Source organism: Otolemur garnettii, unplaced genomic scaffold (genome assembly GCF_000181295.1).
Source record: "Otolemur garnettii isolate 467f Iridium unplaced genomic scaffold, OtoGar3 scaffold00174, whole genome shotgun sequence".
Taxonomy (NCBI): domain Eukaryota; kingdom Metazoa; phylum Chordata; class Mammalia; order Primates; family Galagidae; genus Otolemur; species Otolemur garnettii.
In genome coordinates, this window is record NW_003852569.1 from 2,625,128 (window position 1) to 2,631,482 (window position 6,355).

Consider the following 6,355-nt stretch of genomic DNA (forward strand, 5'->3'; position numbering starts at 1 on the left):
GCCAGGGCTGGGTTTGAACCCACTACCTCTGGTATATGGGGCCAGTGCCCTACTCCTTGAGCCACAGGTGCTGCCTTACTTTTTTTTTTTTTTTTTTTTGAGACAATCTCACTCTGTTGTCCAGGCTAGAGTGCCTTGGCATAAGCATATCTTAAGCAATTCTTCTGCCTCAGCCTCCCTAGTAGCTGGGACTACAGGTACCCACCACAATGCATGGCTAGTTTTTCTATTTTAGTAGAGACAGGGTCTCACTCTTGCTCAGATCCCAGAGTGCTAGATTATAGGTGTGTGCTCAGCCAACAAAAGCACATTTACATTTATCTAAATATGTGAAAAATGAGATGAGAACTAGAATTTCCTTCTTAAAAATTTGTTTTTGGGCTTGGCGCCCGTGGCTCAAGCAGCTAAGGTGCCAGCCACATACACCTGAGTTGGTGGGTTCGAATCTAGCCTGGGCCCACTAAACAACAATGATGGCTGCAACCAAAAAAAAATAGCCAGGCGTTGTGGCAGGCGCCTGTGGTCCCAGCTACTTGGGAGGTGGAGGCAGGAGACTCTCTTGAGCTCAGGAGTTGGAGGTTGCTGTGAGCTATGATGCAATGGCACTCTACCTAGGGCGACAGCTTGAGGCTCTGTCTCAAAAAATAAATAAATAAATAAATAAAAATGTTCTTTTACAAAATAGTTATAAAGCAAAAGAAAGAAAGAAAGGAAGGAAGGAAAAGAAAAATCCATATGTTGAAGAGGTATCTACAGCACTATTCACAATAGCAAAGTGGCCATCAATAGGTAAATGAATAAGGGAAATGTCCTATGCTTACTCAATGGAATACTGGAGAATGGAAAAATAAATGGTGTAGATCTGTACAATGGAGCACTATTCTACAATAAACAGAAACAAAATATATACACATGCTATCAAAAACAATATGACCAAAGAAGAAGTCAGACATAAGAGATCTTGTATAATTTTATGTATACAAAAAATCTAGAAAAGGCAAAGCTTAGAGACAGCCTTAAAAAAAGAAGAAAATTCGGGCGACACCTGTAGCTCAAAGGAGTAGGGCACCAGCCCCATATGCCAGAGGTGGCAGGTTCATATCCAGCCCTGGCCAAAAAAAAAGAAGAAGAAGAAAAAAATGTGGTCATTTGCAACAGCATGGATAAACCAGAAGGATATTATGCTCAAGTAAAATGAGCCAGGCACCAAAAGACAAAGCCCACACGATCTCACTTATGTGTGGAATGTAAGACAGTTGAACTTGGCCAGGTGCAGTGCCTCACGCCTCTGGTCCCAGCACTTTGGGAACCAAGGCAGGAGGATCACTTGAGGCCAGGGGTTCAAGACCAGCCTGAATAAGAATGAGACTCTCCCCAATTCTACAAAATATAGAAAAATTAGCCGAGTGTGGTGGCACACACCTGAAGTCCCAGCTACCTAGGGGGCTAAGGCAGGAGGATCTCTTGAGCCCAGGAGTTTGAGGTTGCTGTGAGCTATGATGCCACCACTAGATTCTAGCTAGGGCAACAACAGAGGGAGACCCTGTCTCAAAAAAAAAAAAAAAAGGCAAGACATACATAATAAATGTATTCTGTCTGATTGCATCAAAAACTGGCAAACTTAGGCGCCAGCCACGTACACCTAAGGTGGCAGGTTCGAATCCCCAGCCCGGACCCGCCAAACAACAATGACGGCTGCAACCAAAAAATAGCCGGGCGTTGTGGCGGGCGCCTGTGGTCCCAGCTACTTGGGAGGTGGAGGCAGGAGACTCGCTTGAGCCCAGGAGTTGGAGGTTGCTGTGAGCTGTAATGCCACGGCACTCTACCCAGGGGGACAGCTTGAGGCTCTGTCTCAAAACAAAAACAAAAACAAAAACAAAAAAAACTGGCAAACTTAAATGATTGTGCATTATTCACAATAGTAAAAAGACTGAAACAACACAAATGTCCATCAAAAGATGAATGGATAAAATGTGGTATATATGTACAGTTAAATATTATTTTGCCAGAAAAGGGAATGAGGGGCCAGGTGTGGTGGCTCATGCCTGTCATCCTAACACTTTGGGAGGCTGAGGTAGGAGGACTGCAGCCTGGTTGACAACGTGAGACCTTGTGTCAAAAAAACAAACAACACACACACACACACAAAGGAATAAAATTCTGATACATCCTATAGCATGAATGAACCTTGAAAATATTACGCTAAGTGAAATAAACAAGACATAAAAGGAATGTTGTATAATACTTGCATGAGATACCTAGCATAAGCAAATTTATAGAGACAGAAAGATTAGGAGTTATCAGGGGCTGAAAGGAGGAGGAAGGCAAGTTATTAATGGTTACAGAATTGTTTGGGATAATAAAAAAGTTTTTGGTTTTTTTTGAGAATGAGTCTCACTTTATCACCCTCAGTAGAGTGCTATGGCATCACAGCTCACAGCAACCTCCAACTCCTGGGCTTAGGCAATTCTCTTGGTGCCCTACCCACTGAGCCACAGGCACTGCCCATTAAAAAAGTTTTGAAATACATAGTGGTGATGGTTGTACAATATTGTGAATGTAATTAATGCCACTGAATTGTACCAAAAATGGTTAAAATTGCAAATTTTATTTTATATATATACACTTTACCACAATTTTTGTTTTTTGGGGGGTTTTTTTGTCAGTTTTTTTTTGGCCAGGGCTGGGTTTGAACCTACTACCTCTGGCATATGGGGCCAGCACCCTACTCCTTTGAGCCACAGGCGCTGCCCACTTTACCACAATTTTTAAAAATTAACATAATATACCAAAAAATTGGCTCAGCGTCCATAGCTCAGTGGTTAGGGCACGGGCCACATACACCAGGGCTGGGGGGTTTGAATCCAGACTGGGCCTCCTAAACAAAGACAACAACAACAAAAAATAGCTGTGCCTTGTGGTGGGTGCCTATAGCCCCAGCTACTTGGGAAGCTGAGGCAAGAGAATTGCTTAAGCCCAAGAGTTTGTGGTTGCTGTGAGCTGTGACATCATGGCAGTCTTCTAAGGACGACATAATGAGACTCTGTCTCAAAAAAAAAAAAAAAATATATATATATATATACATACACACACATACATATATATATATACCAAAAAATTGAATTGTACATGTCTTTTTTTTTTTCAGATAGATTCAACATATAAAAGTTTTAATGGGACAAATGTCAAGCAAGCTTATCAATTCCTTAAAAAAACAAAGAAAATCTAAAAGTTTAATTACAGAAACACTTGGCATTTCGACGAAATGTACACTTCAAATGGGTGACTTACATGGTATAAGATTTATATCTCAATAAAGCTTTTCTATAAAAACCTAAATGAAGCTGGGCATAGTAGCTCAGCCTGTAATCTTAGCACTCTAGAAAGTCAAGGCAGGAAGACTGCTTAAGGTCAGGGGCTGGAGACCAACTTGAGTAAGTGTGAGACCCTCTCTCTACTAAAGATAGAAAAACTAGCTGGGTGTTGTGGTGCATGCCTATAGTCCCAGCTATTCAGGAAGCTGAGGTAGGCGGATCACTGGAGTCCAGGAATTTGAGGTTGCTGTGAGCTAGGCTGAGGCCATGGCACTCTAGCCCAGGCCACAGAGTGAGACTGCGTCTCAAAACAAAAGCAAAAATGATTGTTTTTAGAATTCATTTAAAAAAAATTTTTTTTTTAAAGATAAAGTCTTTTTTTTTTTTTTTTTGAGACAGAGCCTCAAGCTATACCCTCGGATAGAGTGCTGTGGCATCACAGCTCACAGCAACCTCCAACTCCTGGGCTCAAGCAAGTCTCCTGCCTTAGCCTCCCAAGTAGCTGGGACCACAGGCGCCCACCACAATGCCTGGCTATTTTTTGGTTATAGCCGTCATTGTTGTTTGCTGGCAGGCCAGGACTGGATTTGAACCTGCCACCTTAGGTGTATGTGGCTGGTGCCTTAGCCACTTGAGCCACAGATGCCAAGCCTAAACATAAAGTCTTACTCTGTCACCCTGAGTAGAGTGTCATAGCTCACAGTAACCTCAAACTCTTGGGCTCAAGTGATCCTCTTGCCTCAGCCTCCTGAGTAGCTGGGACTACAGGAGTCTGTCACAACACCAGGCTAGTTTTTCTACTTTTAGTGGAGTCAGAGGTCTTGATCTTGCTAAGGCTGGTCTCAAACTCCTGAGTTCAGGTGATCCACCTGCCTTGGCTTCCAGAATGCTAGGATTACAGGCATAGGATTCATATTTAGGTGGTAAAACTATACAGAAAGGGCAAATGAATGATTACTCTGTCAAGAGAGCAATATGTTGGTTACCACATCGGGGTGGGAGGAGTCTGACATTAGAAAGCAGCATTATGGGGGCTTCTGGGATGCTTTTTCTTATTTATTTTATGCTTTATTAATGTAGATACATGCTAGCTATAAAGCACTAAGAAATTTAACATCTATCTCATAACAAACAGGTGGCAAGTCGACCTGCAGGGTTGACCGAATGCTTGGAGGAGACTGCAGCAACTGGACTCCCAGGGTGGAGAGGGCATTTTTACAGGTGCAGGGAGCCCAGTTATAATAGCTTTTCGAGTTTTCTCTCGTCATCAAGGATCATGCGAGGCACTCCATTTATGGGGAGGTCTGCAATGTGGTGGTCTTCAGGCAGGTCAAAACTCTCAAAATCCAGAAGACTGAAGAGAATTTTTTTTGGGGGGGGGACAGAGTCACACTTTGTTGCCCTCATAAGAGCACTGTGGCATCACAGCTCACAGCAACCTCAAACTCTTGGGCTTAAGTGATTCTCTTGCCTCAGTCTCCCAAGTAGCTAGGACTACAAGCACCCACCACAACTTTGTTGAGGTTGTCATCATTGTTGTTTAGCGGGCCCAGGCCAGGTTCAAATCTGCCAGCCTCAGTGTATGTGGCTGGTGCCGTAACCACTATGCTATATGAGCTGAGCCTGAAGGGAAAAATTTTTTGTATTTCAGGAGAGATGTCATCTGAACACAACTTTTTGCTTTAATAGTCTTCTCAGCCACCTTTTTTGCAGGGAAGTTTGGCTGTTTTTGTTTGAGGGGCCCATTAGTCTTTACTGACTTCTGTAGCTCTATTTACAGTCCCCAAAGCCTTTCTGACAGCTTTAGGTAAGGCTGGTGGAGTATCAAACATTGATACTGAGATCTAAGGCTTTGACTGAGAGCCTGGACCTCAACTTCAGCGAGTCTTTAGGAGCCACATGAGACAGGCAGGGAGGTGGTGGTAGTGATGCCCGGTTCTCCATTTTCCTTATTGACAAAAGATCAGAGTAGCCATTCTAAGACTGCAGCCTATTTATTTATTTATTCTTGAGACAGAGCCTCAAGCTATCCCCCTGGGTAGAGTGCTGTGGCATTACAGCTCACAACAACCTCCAACTCCTGGGCTCAAGCAAGTCTCCTACCTCCTCCTCCCAAGTAGCTGGGACTACAGACAGCCGCCACAACGCCTGGCTATTTTTGGTTGCAGCCGTCATTGCTGTTTGGCGGGCCTGGGCTGGGGATTCGAACCCGCCACCTTAGGTGTATGTGGCTGGCACCTTAGCTGCTTGAGCCACAGACCCCAAGCCATGGGAGGTTCATTTTATGATAATCTACTGGGCTGGGCTGGGCTGGGCCAGGTACAGTGGCTCATGCGTGTAATCCCAGCACTCTGGGAGGTCAAGGTGGGTGGATGTTCAAGACCAGCCTGAGCAACAGGGAGACCTGTCTCTACTAAAAATAGAAAAATCTACCCAGGCATGTAACTCCAGAGACTGAGGGAGGAGGATCACTTATGCCCAGGAGTTTGAGGTTACTGTGAGCTAAGAGGCCATGGCATTCTACCCAGGGTGACAAGTGAGACTCTGTCTCAAAAAAACAGAAAGAAAGAAAGAAAATAACTTTAAAATTCAGCAAGAACAAAATACTGAAGGCTTGGAAGAGGATGACTTAAAGTAGACCCACCTGGGCCGTGGGGAGAACAGTGTCACAGTCCTTGAGCACAGAAGAATCTGAGGGACTGAAAGTAGAACAATCTCAATTCTGGGTACTTAGAAGACAAGGTGACCAGTGATGAAATCAGGGACTGGGTAGAGTCTCAGGGTGGAAGGCTGTGGTAGCCACATGGGGTATTCTAGACTGTCCTTCTCATTGTTCTGACCAGTGGAAAGTCACCAAGTTTTGTTTTGTTTTTCCTTTTTTCTAGGAGATACCATGAAGGAACACCAAGGGATTTAAAATGGCAAATGAGGCTCGGCGCCTGTGGCTCAAGTGGCTAAGGCACCAGCCACATACACCCAAGCTGGCAGGTTCGAATCCAGCCCGGACCCGCCAAACAACAATGACGGCTGCAACCAAAAAA

At 44.2% G+C, this 6,355-nt stretch overlaps 1 pseudogene; it reads right to left on the reverse strand.

Moving 5' to 3' along the window:
• Nucleotides 1-4,436: 4,436 nt before the first annotated feature.
• Nucleotides 4,437-5,258, reverse strand: LOC111728623 (annotated as a pseudogene).
• Nucleotides 5,259-6,355: the final 1,097 nt, after the last annotated feature.